The sequence below is a fragment of the Arachis ipaensis genome, chromosome B04 (genome assembly GCF_000816755.2).
Source record: "Arachis ipaensis cultivar K30076 chromosome B04, Araip1.1, whole genome shotgun sequence".
Lineage (NCBI taxonomy): Eukaryota > Viridiplantae > Streptophyta > Magnoliopsida > Fabales > Fabaceae > Arachis > Arachis ipaensis.
The window spans coordinates 91,394,516-91,411,031 of record NC_029788.2 but is presented as its reverse complement, the minus strand read 5'-3'; positions in this window follow the sequence as shown (position 1 = coordinate 91,411,031).

Sequence of the window (16,516 nt, the reverse complement as noted above, 5' to 3'; positions counted from 1 at the left end):
AGATTAAATCAACAATGCATGCAAGACACCAAACTTAGAAGTTTGTATACTAACGACTATAACAATTTGAAAATGCATATGAGAAACAACAAAAGACACAAAACAAGAGAATTTAAAGATCAGAGCAAGAAAATCATCAAGAATAACTTAAAGATCAATGAAGAACATAATGCATGTAATTTTTGAAAATTAGATGAATAAAGACTTGCAATTGACACCAAACTTAAAATTAGACACTAGACTCAAACAAGAAATATAAATATTTTTTATTTTAATATTTTGTAAGTTTCTTTGTGATTTTTCGAAAATTAAGTGGAAAAAGAGAAAAAAGGACTTCAAAATTCTTACTGAGAATTCCAGGAATCATGCAATGTTAGTCTAAAACTCCGGTCCAGGAATTAGACATGGCTTACTAGCCAGCCAAGCTTTCAGTGAAAGCTTTGGTCCAAAACACTAGACATGGCCAATGGCCAGCCAAGCTTTAGCAGATCATTATGTTCAACAGCAAGATTGATAAAAATCAACAAGCCCTTGTGATGATAAGTTGAAACCTCGGTCCAAAAGATTAGACATGGCTTCTCAGTCAGCCAGACTTCAACAAATCATCATGAAACTCTAGAATTCATTCTTAAAAGTTCTGAAGAACAAAATAGAAATACAAATTTTTTTTTAATTTTTTTAAAATTAAAAGGTAAAAAGCTTAAACATAAAATAAAATTACCTAATCTGAGCAACAAGATGAACCGTCAGTTGTCCAAACTCGAACAATCCCCGGCGACGGCGCCAAAAACTTGGTGCACAAAATTGTGATCATCAACGGTGCCAACAGCTTGGTACGCACAATTGTAATCTCAGCTCTTTGTCACAACTCCGCACAACCAACCAGCAAGTGCACTGGGTCGTTCAAGTAATAAACCTTACGTGAGTAAGGGTCGATCCCACGGAGATTGTCGGCTTGAAGCAAGCTATGGTCATCTTGTAAATCTCAGTCAGGCGGATTCAAATGGTTATGGAGGATTGATAATTAAAAGATGAATAAAACATAAAATAGGATAGAGATGCTTATGTAATTCATTGGTGAGAATTTCAGATAAGCGCATGAAGATGCTTTGTTCCTCCTAAACTTCTGCTTTCCTATTGCCTTCATCCAATCATTCATACTCCTTTCCATGGCAAGCTTTATATTGGGCATCACCGTTGTCAATGGCTACTTCCCGTCCTCTCAGTGAAAATGGTCTAAATGCGCTGTCACCGCACGGCTAATCAGTTGTTGGTTCTCGATCATGTTGGAATAGGATCCATTGATCCTTTTGCGTCTGTCACTATGCCCAACACTCGCGAGTTTGAAGCTCGTCACAGTCATCCCTTCTCAGATCCTACTCGGAATACCACAGACAAGGTTTAGACTTTCCGGATCTCGGGAATGGCCACCAATAATTCTAGCCTATACCATGAAGGTTCTAATCTTAGATTAGAAACCCAAGAGATACACATTCAAGCTTGTTTGCATGTAGAACAGAAGTGATTGTCAAGCACGCATTCATAGGTGAGAATGATGATGAGTGTCACGGATCATCACATTCATCATGTTGAAGAATAAATGGATATCTTAGAACAGAAATAGGCTTGAGTTGAATAGAAAAACAATAGTACTTTGCATTAATTCATGAGGAACAGCAGAGCTCCATACCTTAATCTATGGTGTGTAGAAACTCCACCGTTGAAAATACAAAAGTGATAATGGTGATCATTGGCTTTGGTCCCAGAGAGGGAACCAGAAGAACCAAGATCAAAAGTATGATCAAGTGTGTAAAAAGTATCAAAATATAATAGCAAAGGTCCTATTTGTAGAAAAACTAGTAACCTAGGGTTTACAGAAATGAGTAAATGATGCAGAATCCACTTCCGGGCCCACTTGGTGTGTGCTTGGGCTGAGCATTGAAGCTTTCACGTGTAGAGGCTTTTCTTGGAGTTAAACGCCAGCTTTTGTGCCAGTTTGGGCGTTTAACTCCAGCTTTTATGCCAGTTTTGGCATTTTGACACCAGAATTTCTATGCTGACTTGGAACGCCGGTTTGGGCCATCAAATATCGGGCAAAATATGGACTATATTGCTGGAAAGCCCAGGATATCTACTTTCCAACGCAATTAAGAGCGCGCCAATTGGGCTTTTGTAGCCTCAGAAAATCTACTTCGAGTGCAGGGAGGTCAGAATCCAACAGCATCTGCAGTCCTTTTTCAGCCTCTGAATCAGATTTTTGCTCAGGTCCCTCAATTTCAGCCAGAAAATACCGAAAATCACAGAAAAACACACAAATTCATAGTAAAGTCCAGAAATGTGATTTTTATTTAAAAAATAATAAAAACATAATAAAAACTAACTAAAATATACTAAAAACATACTAAAAATAATTCCAAAAAGCGTATAAATTATCCGCTCATCAAGCGCTCTATAATTCTACATTCCCATGGACTTTCAACATCTCCTAAATCTTCAATCACTCCTTTCGTTTCAATCATCTCTACCTTCTCCTCTTGTTGCACTTCTTGCTTCAACTCCTCTTCTCCACCTTGAAGCTCCAAATTATCCTTCCCATTGTGCTCCTCAACTAATCCTCCATATTTACCAATAAGGATATCTTGGATAGTTGAGCACAATGATGCCAATCGGCTCATCACTTCAGTTAAGCTAGCCACAGCTTCCCCTTGCTTTTGGCAATGAGTTAGAAGTTCTTGTTGTTCTTACATTAGGGGTCAGAGAGATTGGTCCAATGAAGGTGTGGGTGGTAGAGAGGGTTCATTGTTTGGGGAAAAGGATTCTGATGAGGGGATAATTTATACGCTTTTTGGCATTGTTTTTACATAGTTTTCAGTATGATTTAGTTAGTTTTTAATATATTTTTATTAGTTTTTAAATAAAAATCACATTTCTGGACTTTACTATGAGTTTGTATGTTTTTCTGTGATTTCAGGTAATTTTTGGCTGAAATTGAGGGACATGAGCAAAAATCTGATTCAGAGGCTAAAAAAAGACTGCAGATGTTGTTGGATTCTGACCTCCCTGCACTCTAAGTGGATTTTTTGGAGCTACAGAAATCCAATTGGCGCGCTCTCAATTGCGTTAGAAAGTAGACATCTAGGGCTTTCTAGAAATATATAATAGTCCATATTTTGCACGAGTTTTGATGACGCAAACTGGCGTTCAAACGCCAACTCCCTGCCCTATTCTGGAGTTAAACGCCAGAAACAGGTTGCAAATCAGAGTTAAACGCCAGAAACAGGCTACAACCTGGCGTTTAACTCCAAAAAGAGTCTATACACACGAAAGCTCAATGCTCATCCCAAGCACACACCAAGTGGGCCCGGAAGTCGATTTCTACATCATTTACTTATCTTATGTAACCCTAGCTACTAGTTTAGTATAAAAACTACTTTTAGTAATTTATTTCATATCTCTGGTTGGTATTTGACTAATTTTATGTTCAGAGATCACGTTTAGGGGGCTGGCCATTCGGCCATGCCTTGACCTCCATCACTTATGTATTTTCAACGGTAGAGTTTCTACACACCATAGATTAAGGTGTGGAGCTCTACTGTTCCTCGAGTATTAATGCAAAGTAATATTGTTCTTCTATTCAATTCATGCTTATTCTTATTCTAAGATATTCATTCGCACACAAGAACATGATGAATGTGATGATTATGTGACACTCATCACCATTCTCACTTATGAACGCGTGATTGACAACCACTTCTGTTCTACATGAAAACAAACTAGAGTGTGTATCTCTTGGATTTTTGGTCCACGACGCATGGTTGCCTCTCCTGACAACAGAGCCTTCCATTCCGTGAGATCAGAGTCTTCGTGGTATAAGCTAGAAGCAACTGGCAGCATTCTTGAGATCCGGAAAGTCTAAACCTTGTCTGTGGTATTCCGAGTAGGATCTGGGATGGGATGACTGTGACGAGCTTCAAACTCGCGACTGTAGGGCCTAGTGACAGACGCAAAAGGATAGTAAACCTATTCCTACACGATCGAGAACCAACAGCTGATTAGCCATGCGGGAAACCGTAGAGGACCATTTTCACTAAGAGGACGGGAAGTAGCCATTGACAACGGTGACACCCAATATACAGCTTGCCATAGAAAGGAGTATGAAGGATTGGATGAAAGCAGTAGGAAAGCAGAGATTCAGAGGAACAACGCATCTCCATACGCTTATCTGAAATTCTTACCAATAAATTACATAAGTATCTCTATCTTTATTTTACGTTTTATTTATCTTTTAATTATTAAAACTCTATAACCATTTGAATCCACCTGACTGAGATTTGCAAGATGACCATAGCTTACTTCAAGCCGACAATCTCCGTGGGATCGATCCTTACTCACGTAAGATTTATTACTTGGACGACCCAATGCACTTGCTGGTTAGTTGTGCGAAGTTGTGAAAAAGAACTAAGATTATGAACGTGCGTATTAAGTTTTTGGCACCGTTACCAAGGAATGAACAGTCACGATTTCGTGCACCAAGTTTTTGGCGCCGTTGCCGGGGATTGTTCGAGTTTGGACAACTGACGGTTCATCTTGTTGCTCAGATTAGGTAATTTTATTTTAATTTTCAGCTTTTTGTTTTTATTATTCTTATTTTCGAAAAAAATTTTCAAAAAAAATAAATTATTATATGGCTTCAGAATTTTTAAGAATGAATTCTAGAGTTTCATGATGATCTGTTGAAGTCTAGCTGGCTGTGAAGCCATGTCTAATCTTTTGGACCGAGGTTTCAACTCATCATCACAAGAGCTTTTTTATTCTCATCAATTCAGCTGTTGTATGCCTGATCTATATGCTAAAGCTTGGCTGGCCATTGGCCATGTCTAGTGTTTTGGACCGAAGCTTTTACTAAAAGCTTGGCTGGCTAGTAAGCCATGTCTAATTCCTGGACTGGAGCTTTAGACTAGCATTGCATGATTCCTGGAATTCTTATTAAAAAATTTGGAATCCTTATTTTCTTTTTCAAAATTAATTTTTGAAAAATCCAAAAAAAAAAGTTAATAAAATCATAAAACCAAAAATAAATTTGTGTTTCTTGTTTGAGTCTAGTATCAATTTTTAAGTTTGGTGTCAATTGCATGTGTTTTAATTTCCCTTAAATTTTCGAAAAATTCATGCATGTGTTCATCATAATCTTCAAGTTGTTCTTGATGATTTTTCTCGTTTGATCTTTGCATTTTCTTGTTGTGCATCTTTTCTTGTTTCTCATATGCATTTTCAATTTGTTAGTGTCTCAACATTAAAAATTTCTAAGTTTGGTGTCTTGCATGTTTCTCTTTTCTTAATTTTTTTTTTTCAAAAATAAAGTTCTTGGTGTTCATCTTGACATTCAAAGTGTTCTTGGTGTTCATCTTGACATTCAAAGTGTTCTTGCATGCATTGTGTGTTTTGATTCATAATTTTCATGTTTTGAGTCTTTTTGTTATTTTTCTCTTTCTTCATTAAAATTTCAAAAATAAAAAAATATATCTTTCCCTTATTCTTCTCATAAATTTCGAATATTTGAGTTGACTTTTTCAAAAAATTTTCAAAATTTAGTTGTTTCTTATGAGTCAAATCAAATTTTCAATTTAAAAACTCTATCTTTTTCAAATCTTTTTCAAAAATCAAATCTTTTTCATTTTTTTCTTTCATATTTTCGAAAATTTCAAATTGATTTTTAAAAATCTTTTCTTATTTCATTTCATAATTTCAAATTCTTTACTAACAATTAATGTGATTGATTCAAAAATAGTTTGTTACTTGCCTATTAAGAAAGGTTCAATCTTTAAATTTTAGAATCATATCTTTTTGTTTCTTGTTAGTCAAGTAATTAATTTTAATTTTAAAAATCAAATCTTTTTCAAATTAAATTTTTAATTATATCTTTCAATCATATCTTTTTCAAAATTTAATTTTAAAATCTTTTTTAACTTCTTATTTTTTCAAAATTAATTTTAAAAAAAATTTCAATTAACTACTTAACTTTTTGATTGATTTTTTTTAAAATTTCTATCTTTTTCAAAACCATCTAACTACTTTTCTTTCACCAATTTTCGAAAATCCTCCCCCTCTTTTTCAAAATTCCTTTTTAATTAACTATTTGTTTTTAATTTTAATTTGATTTAATTTTATTTTTCTTTTTAAGTTTTGAATTATAACTAATAGTCAAAATAAAAACAAAAATATTTTTATTTCATTTTATTTAATTTTCGAATTCTTCCCCCTCTCATATCTTTCTATTTATTTATTTATCTACTAACACTTCTCTTCTACTCATAATTCGAACCCCCTCTTCTCTTCTGTGTTCGAATTTTTCTCTTCTCTTCTTCTACTCACAAAAGAGAATCTCTATACTGTGACATAGAGGATTCCTAGTATTTTCTATTCTCTTCTTTTTTATATGAGCAGGAACAAGGATAAGAACATTCTTGCTGAAGCTGACCCTGAACCTGAAAGGACTCTGAAGAGAAATCTAAGGGAACCTAAGGCACAACTCTCTGGAGAGGACCTGACAAAAATTTTTGAAAAAGAAGGAGACATGGCCGAACCTAATAACAATGGTGGAGATGCAAGGAAGATGCTTGGTGACTTTATTGCACCCTCTTCTAACTTCTATGGAAGAAGCATCTCACTTCCTGCAATTGGAGCAAACAACTTTGAGCTTAAGCCTCAATTAGTTTCTCTAATGCAACAGAACTTCAAGTTTCATGGACTTCCAATGGAAGATCCTCATCAGTTTTTAGCTGAATTCTTGCAAATCTGTGACATTGTCAAGACCAATGGAGTTGATCCCGAGGTCTACAGGCTTATACTTTTTCCTTTTGCTGTAAGAGACAGAGCTAGAACATGGTTGGATTCACAACCTAAGGATAGCTTGAACTCTTGGGATAAGTTGTTCAGTGCTTTCCTGGCCAAATTCTTTCCACCTCAAAAGATGAGCAAGCTTAAGAGTGTAAATCCAAACTTTCAGATATAAGGAAGAAGAATCCCTCTATGAAGCTTGGGAAAGATACAAGCAACTGATCAAAAGGTGTCCTACTAACATGCTTCCAGAATGGAGCATCATAAGTATATTCTATGATGGTCTATCTGAGTTGTCAAAAATGTCATTGGACCATTCCGCAGGAGGATCTCTTCACATGAAAACTCCTACAGAAGCTCAGGAACTCATTGAAATGGTTGCAAATAACCAGTTCATGTACACCTCTGAGAGGAATCCTGTGAACAATGGGACGCCTCAAAAGAAGGGAGTTCTTGAAATTGATACCCTGAATGCCATATTGGCTCAAAACAAAATATTGACTCAGCAAGTCAATATAATTTCTCAAAGTCTGAATGGATTGCAAGCTGCATCCAACAGTACTAAAGAAGCATCTTATGAAGAAGAAGCTTATGATCCTGAGAACCCTGCAATAGAAGAGGTGAATTACATGGGAGAACCCTATGGAAACACCTATAATCCTTCATGGAGAAATCATCCAAATTTCTCATAGAAGGACCAACAGAAGCCTCAACAAGGCTTCAATAATAATGGTGGAAGGAATAGGTTTAGCAATAGCAAGCCTTTTCCATCATCTTCTCAGCAACAGACAGAGAATTCTGAACAGAGCTATTCTAGCCTGGCAACCATAGTCTCTGATCTATCCAAGACCACACTAAGTTTCATGAATGAAACAAGGTCCTCCATTTGAAATTTGGAGGCACAGTTGGGTCAGCTGAGTAAGAAGATTACTGAAACTCCTCCTAGTACTCTCCCAAGCAATACAGAAGAAAATCCCAAGAGAGAGTGCAAGGCCATAACCTTACTTGGTGTGACTGAATGCCCAGAGGAGGAGGAGGACGTGAATCCCAGTGAGAAAGACCTCATGGGACGTCCTCTGGATAGAAAGGAGTTTCCCTTTGAGGAACCAAAGGAATATGAATCTCATACAGAGACTCTAGAGATTTCATTGAACCTCCTTCTACCATTCATGAGCTCTATGAATATTCTTCCTCTGAAGAGGATGAAGACATCACTGAAGAGCAAGTTGTTAAATATCTAGGAGCAATCATGAAGCTGAATGCCAAGTTATTTGGTACTAAGACTTGGGAGGATGAACCCCCCTTGTTAACCAATGAACTGAATGCATTAATGAGGCAGACATTACCTCAGAAGAAATCGGATCCCGAAAAATTCTTCATACCTTGTACCATAGGCACCATGACCTTTGAGAAGGCTCTATGTGACCTGGGGTCAGGGATAAACCTCATGCCCCTATCTGTAATGAAGAAACTGGGAATCTTTGAGGTACAAGCTGCAAGAATCTCACTAGAGATGGCTGACAAATCCATGAAACAGGCTTATGGACTAGAAGAGGACGTGCTAGTGAAGGTTGAAAGCCTTTACATCCCTACTGATTTCATAATCCTAGACACTGGGAAGGATGAGGATGAATCCATCATCCTTGGTAGACCTTTCCTGGCCACAGCAAAAGTAGTGATTGATGTTGATAGAGGAGAGTTGGTCCTTCAGTTGAATGAGGACTACCTTGTATTCAGAACTCAAGGTTCTCCTTCTGTAACCATGGAGAGAAAGCATGAAAAGCTTTTCTCAATACAGAGTCAAACAAAACCCCCACATTCAAACTTTAAGTTTGGTGTTGGGAGGCCACAACCAAACTCTAAGTTTGGTGTTGATAGGCCATAACCAAATTCTAAATTTGGTGTTGAGAGGCCCCAACATTGCTCTGATTTTTTGTGAGGCTCCATGAGAGCTCACTGTCAAGCTATTGACATTAAAGAAGTACTTGTTGGGAGGCAACCCAATGTTATTTAATTATATCTATTTATTTTCCATTGCTATTTTATGTTTTCTTTAGGTTGATGATCATGTAAAGTCACAAAAACAACTGAAAAATCAAAAACAGAATAAAAAAACAGCATTAAAAATAGCTCACCCTGGAGGAAGAGCTTACTGGCGTTTAAACGCCAGTAAGAAGCATCAAACTGGCGTTTAACGCCAGAAAGAAGCATCAAGCTGGTGTTAAACGCCAGAAACAAGCACCAGACTGGCGTTTAACGCCAGAACAGAGCATGGAATTCACGTTTAACGCCAAGAATGGGAGAAAAGCTGGCGTTAAACGCCAGAAACAAGCAGCAAGCTGGCGTTTAACGCTAGACATGCATTCTAAGAGCGTTTTGCACGCCTAAATGGAGCAGGGATGCTAAGTCCTTGACCCCTCTGGAACTGTGGGCCCCACAGGATCTCCACCTATCCCACCTCTTCTTCTCTCCTCTTTACATCTTTTCATAACACTCTCCCCCAAATACCCTTCACCAATCACCTTCATACCTCTCCCCAAATACCCTTAACCACTCACATCCATCCATTCTTCCCCATAAACCCCACCTACCTCCAAAATTCAAATTCATTTCCCTCCCAAACCCAACCCTAATGGCCGAAACCTACCCTTCCCCCCACCCCTATATAAACCCCTCAACACTACTCCATTTTCACACATTACAACCACCACTTCTCCCCCTTGGCCGAATAAGCCTTCTCCCTCCATCTCCTCCATTTTTTTCTTCTTCTACTACTTTCTTTCTTCTTTTGCTCGAGGACGAGCAAACATTTTAAGTTTGGTGTGGTAAAAGCGTTGCTTTTTGTTTTTCCATAACCATTAATGGCACCTAAGGCCAGAGAAACCTCAAGAAAGAGGAAAGGGAAGGCAATTGCTTCCACCTCCGAGTCATGGGAGATGGAGAGATTCATCCCAAAGGTCCATCAAGACCACTTCTATGAAGTTGTGGCCAAGAAAAAGGTGATCCCTGAGGTCCCTTTTAAGCTCAAAAAGGGCGAATATCCGGAGATCCGACAAGAGATTAGAAGAAGAGGATGGGAAGTTCTCTCTAATCCTATTCAACAAGTCGGGATCTTAATGGTTCAAGAGTTCTATACAAATGCATGGATCACTAAGAACCATGATACCTCAAGAACTCTACAAAGTGGCTGACAAGTCCTCCACTTTGGCAAGGTTAGCCTTTCCTCACCTTATTTGCCACCTCTGCAATTCGGCTGGGATTGACATAGAGGGAGATATCCTCATTGATGAGGACAAGCCCATCACTAAGAAAAGGATGGAGCAAACAAGAGATCATGGACCTCAACAAGAGCATGAGGAAATTCCCCACCATGAAATCCCTGAGATGCCTCAAGGGATGCACTTTCCTCCACAAAACTATTGGGAGCAAATCAACACCTCCCTAGGAAAATTAAGTTCCAACATGGGACAACTAAGGATGGAACACCAAGAGCACTCCATCATTCTCCATGAGATTAGAGAAGATTAAAGAGCTATGAGGGAGGAGCAACAAAAACAAGGAAGAGACATAGAGGAGCTCAAGAACACCATTGGTTCTTCAAGAGGAAGAAGACGCCACCCTCACTAAGGTGGACCCGTCCCTTAATCTCCTTGTTCTTATTTTTCTATTTTTCGTTTACTATGCTCTATGTTTATTTATGTTTATGTCTTTATTACATGATCATTAGTGTTTAAGTGTCTATGTCTTAAAGCTATGAATGTCCTATGAATCCATCACCTTTCTTAAATAAAAAATGTTTTAATTACAAAAGAACAAGAAGTACATGAATTTTGAATTCATCCTTGAAATTAGTTTAATTATTTTGATGTGGTAACAATACTTTTTGCTTTCTGAATGAATGCTTGAACAATGCATATGTCTTTTGAATTTGTTGTTTATGAATGTTAAAATTGTTGGCTCTTGAAGAATAATGAAAAAGGAGAAATGTTATTTGATAATCTGAAAAATCATAAAATTATTCTTGAAGCAAGAAAAAGCAGTGAAGAACAAAGCTTGCAGAAAAAAATTTGGCGAAAAAATTATAATAAAGAAAAAGAAAAAGCAAGCAGAAAAAGCCAATAGCCCTTAAAACCAAAAGGCAAGGTTAATAAAAAGGATCCAAGGCTTTGAGCATCAGTGGATAGGAGGGCCCAAAAGGAATAAAATCCCGGCCTAAGCAGGTAAACCAAGTTGTCCCTAACCATGTGCTTGTGGCGTGAAGGTGTCAAGTTAAAAGCTTGAGACTGAGCAGTTAAAGTCGTGATCCAAAGCAAAAAAAAAAGATTGTGCTTAAGAACCCTGGACACCTCTAATTGGGGACTCTAGCAAAGCTGAGTCACAATCTAAAAAGGTTCACCCAGTTATGTGTCTGTGGCATTTATGTATCCGGTGGTAATACTGGAAAACAAAGTGCTTAGACCCACGGCCAAGACTCATAAAGCAGCTGTGTTCAAGAATCAACATACTGAACTAGGAGAATCAATAACACTATCTGAATTCTGAGTTCCTATAGATGCCAATCATTCTGAACTTCAAGGGATAAAGTGAGATGCCAAACCTGTTCAAAGGCAAAAAGCCACTAGTCCCACTCATTTAATTGGAGCTAAGTTTCATTGATATTTTGGAGTTTATAGTATATTCTCTTCTTTTTATTCTATTTGATTTTCAGTTGCTTGGGGACAAGCAACAATTTAAGTTTGGTGTTGTGATGAGCGGATAATTTATACGCTTTTTGGCATTGTTTTTACATAGTTTTCAGTATGATTTAGTTAGTTTTTAATATATTTTTATTAGTTTTTAAATAAAAATCACATTTCTGGACTTTACTATGAGTTTGTGTGTTTTTCTGTGATTTCAGGTAATTTCTGGCTGAAATTGAGGGACTTGAGCAAAAATTTGATTCAGAGGCTGAAAAAGGACTGCAGATGCTGTTGGATTCTGATCTCCCTGCACTCGAAGTAGCTTTTCTGGAGCTACAAAAACCCAATTGGCGTCCTCTCAATTGCGTTGGAAAATAGACATCCAGGGATTTCCAGCAATATATAATAGTCCATACTTTGCACGAGTTTTGACGATGCAAACTGGCGTTCAAACGCCAACTCCCTGCCCTATTCTGGAGTTAAACGCCAGAAACAGGTTGCAAATCAAAGTTAAATGCCAGAAACAGGTTACAACCTGGCGTTTAACTCCAAAAAGAGTCTCTACACACAAAAGTTTAATGCTCAGCCCAAGCACACACCAAGTGGGTCCGGAAGTGGATTTCTACATCATTTACTTATCTTATGTAACCCTAGCTACTAGTTTAGTATAAAAACTACTTTTAGTGATTTATTTCATATCTCTGGTTGGTATTTGACTAATTTTATGTTCAGAGATCACGTTTAGGGGGCTGGCCATTCGGCCATGCATTGACCTCCATCACTTATGTATTTTCAATGGTAGAGTTTCTACACACCATAGATTAAGGTGTGGAGCTCTGCTGTTCCTCGAGTATTAATGCAAAGTACTATTGTTCTTCTATTCAATTCATGCTTATTCTTATTCTAAGATATTCATTCGTACACAAGAACATGATGAATGTGATTATTATGTGACACTCATCACCATTCTCACTTATGAATGCGTGATTGACAACCACTTCCGTTCTACATGAAAACAAGCTAGAGTATGTATCTCTTGAATTCCTGGTCCACGACGCATGGTTGCCTCTCCTGACAACAAAGCCTTCCATTTCGTGAGATCAAAGTCTTCGTGGTATAAGCTAGAATCAATTAGTAGCATTCTTGAGATCCGAAAAGTCTAAACCTTGTCTGTGGTATTCCGAGTAGGATCTGGGATGGGATAACTGTGACGAGCTTCAAACTCACGACTGTAGGGCGTAGTGACAGACGCAAAAGGATAGTAAATCCTATTCCTACACGATCAAGAACCAACAGCTGATTAGCCATGCGGGAAACCGTAGAGGACCATTTTCACTGAGAGGACGGGAAGTAGCCATTGACAACGGTGACACCCAACATACAGCTTGCCATAGAAAGGAGTATGAAGGATTGGATGAAAGCAGTAAGAAAACAGAGATTCAGAAGGAACAACACATCTCCATACGCTTATCTGAAATTCTTACCAATAAATTACATAAGTATCTCTATCTTTATTTTACGTTTTATTTATCTTTTAATTATTAAAACTCTATAACCATTTGAATCTGCCTGACTGAGATTTGCAAGATGACCATAGCTTGCTTCAAGCCGACAATCTCCGTGGGATCGACCCTTACTCATGTAAGGTTTACTACTTGGACGACCCAGTGCACTTGCTGGTTAGTTGTGCGAAGTTGTGAAAAAGAACTAAGATTATGAACGTGCGTATTAAGTTTTTGGCGCCGTTACCAAGGAATGAACAGTCACGATTTTGTGCACCAGGTTCATAATTGGAAGGTGGTTCATCTTGGTAAGGATATGGAGATGGTGTATATTGAGGTGGTTCTCGGGAGTAATTGTGTTGAAATTGTGGTGGTTCTATGTATGGTTCATATGGCTCATAAGGTGGTTGGTATGGTAGATAAGGATTAGGGTCATATGGAGGTGTTTGGTGGTAGGGGGCTTGTGAGTATAGTGGTTCAAAACTATGTTGAGGAAGTGGTTCATAGGCATATGGTGATTGCGGTTGACAACCACAATTAGGGTCACCACATCCATTAGGCTGATATGCATTAAGAGTTGGATTATATCTATAAGAAACCGGAGGAGGTTATTTCCAAAAAGAGTGATCAATTCCTTGAGGCTCCTCCCATCTTTGATTGTTCCACCCTTGATGTATATTGTCATTGTAGTTCCCATTTCCTACGACATAATTTGAACCAAACTCATAGCCAAAGTGATAAAAATTTATAGTGAAAAGGAAAAATCAAAAACAAAATCTAATAAGAAACAAAGAAAACAAACTCCTAAACCAAGACTAGCAAACAAACAAAAAGCAAACTATTCACGATATTCACATATATACAATAACCAATAACAAGCACATATTGCAATTCCCCGGCAACGGCGCTAAAAACTTGATGTGAAAGATTTATACCGGTTCGGAATTTAACAAAATAATTTCGTTGTGAGCATAGCCCAAGCCGATAATCAATCCTCAAATCAAAGTTTAATTTGTTTGTCACAAGTACAAATCCCAAAATAAACCGAAGTATTTAAACCTCGAGTCGTCTCTCAAAGGAATTTCAGTGAGGTATGCATATTATTGGTTATGGTATCCAAGGGGTTGGGTTGGTAAAAAGGGGCAAGAAAATACACCAAGCAACTAAGGATAACAACTACTAAAAAGAGGCATTCATGGAAAGGGTTAAGAATCTAGGCTTTCTATCCTAGTCATTAATTATAATACAATAATTAACAAGAGCTAATCCTATGTAGTCATCTCCAACAATGGAAGAAGGTATAATGTTATCTTCACATGAGAGAAAGTCAAATAAGACTAGTTAATCTCAATCCAAAAGTCCTAATCAACTCACTAATTGAATTAGCAAGAGATTAGAGTCAATGGAAACAATATTAACTAACAACTCCAGATCACCAATCTAAATTGGGTATTAATGACTCAAGATTACCTAATTTCTCTTTGCAAGCCAAGAATGCTCAAAAACTACTCTAACATCCAACCAAGCATTTTGTCAAACACTTGGAAGGCATAAAAGGAAAGCATATTAAATTACAAAAAATATAAATTCTACAACTACCCAATTACAAGAAAACAATAACAACAACTCAATTAAACAATAAAGAAACATAAAACATGAATTGCATTAAAAGAAAATCTAAATCTAACAAGAGTTCATCAACACAAAATGACATAAAAGGAAAATTTATAAAAGAACTAAGAGAGCAAAAATATAATAACAAGAAATTGAAAGGAAAACAAGATGAAAATAAGAAATTAACCTAGATCTAAGAGAAATTAACCTAATCCTAACCTAATTCTAGAGAGAAGAGGGAGCTTCTCTCTCTAGAAAACTACCTAAAGCATCATCCTAGCTAACTAATTGCTCCCTCCGATCCATCTTGAATTCTGCATCAAATAGGTTCAGGAATGAGTTGGATTTGGGCCTGGAAAGCTCAGAAATCGCCCCCAGCAAATTCAATTTAAGTGAGTCACGTGCCGCTCGTCACGCGTGCGCGTGGACGACGCGTGCACGTCACTTGCAAAATTCCTCCTCACACGTACGCGTGGCCGTGGATTCTCCAAATGCTCATTTCTTCATGAATTCTCCACTTTGCATGCTTTTCTCTTTACTTCTTCCATCCAATACTTGCCTTATGAATTTAAAATCACTCAACAAACATATCAAGGCATCGAATGGAATTAAGGTGAGTTAAAATTGGCAATTTTAAGGCCTAAAAAGCATGATTTCACTCTTAAGCACAAATTTAAGGAGAATTACAAAAGTATGCTATTTCATTGAATAAATGTGAGAAAAGTTGATAAAACCCACTAAATTCAACACAAGATAAACCATAAAATTGGGATTTATCAAACCCTAATCTTGTTGATCTATTCAAAAACTAACGTATTAAATTTGATCTCTTATGGTTGTCCATATTAACCTTGCATGTAACGATGAATTATGAATAATGCAATAGTTCTACATATTTAGGGGCGGAGCTAAATGAAATATTAGAAGAGGGTTAAAAATATTTACACAATAAAATAAGACTTAAATAAAATTTTGGAAAAATTATTACAAAGGACCGTTAGAAAGATTTAATTATTAAAAAGGACCTTTAATATTAAAATTATTTAGAAGGACTAATTTTATAATATTTAAAAAAAGAACTAAATCTTTTTTATGAAGAGACAAATATATCCTTAGATTATTTTTTTATTTATAAAATTAATCCTTTTAAATAATTTTAATATTAAAGGTCCTTTTTAATAATTAAATCTTCCTCACAGTCTTTTATAATAATTTTTCATGAAATTTTAAAGGAAACTAAACTGAATTTACATATAATTTACATGTAAAAAATTAAAATTAGGAACCATTGCCCCCTTTCCTATTACATAGTTCCGTCTAACATACTATGAAGCACGGATTCGCTCATGGTGCCGACGTATCCGTGTCGGACGTGAATCCGACGCCGACACGCGGTGGATACGTCAAATGAGCGTATCGGCGGCGTGTCTTCTTGCGATGCAGAATTTTGGTGAAGCGGTCACGAGACGAATCTTTTTGCTGGACTGCAAATCTACTATTGATTTTGTGATTTTATGTCTGATTAACCGATTTTTCCTTTTTAATTTTAAAATATTTTAAAATAAAAACAAATCAAAATTTAAATTTAAAAATAAAATAATTAATAAATTAAAATCTAAATCTACTTACCGTTTGTTTTTGGTGGCTTACTTACTCACTAGCTTAGCCGTTCTTGGTTCTCTGCGTTATATTGAAGAAGAAGAAGAAGAAGAATAGAAGATACAGTAGATGATGGACTTGAAGCTCTGGTGTTTGCAGATGATGGATTTGGAGGAGAAAAAAATGATACATTTTCTGTTAGCGAGATGACAAAAATAGATTAAAGTTTTTTTTTTAATAATTGCATAATTTTAAAATTTTTTTATGCAACTATATTTACTCTTA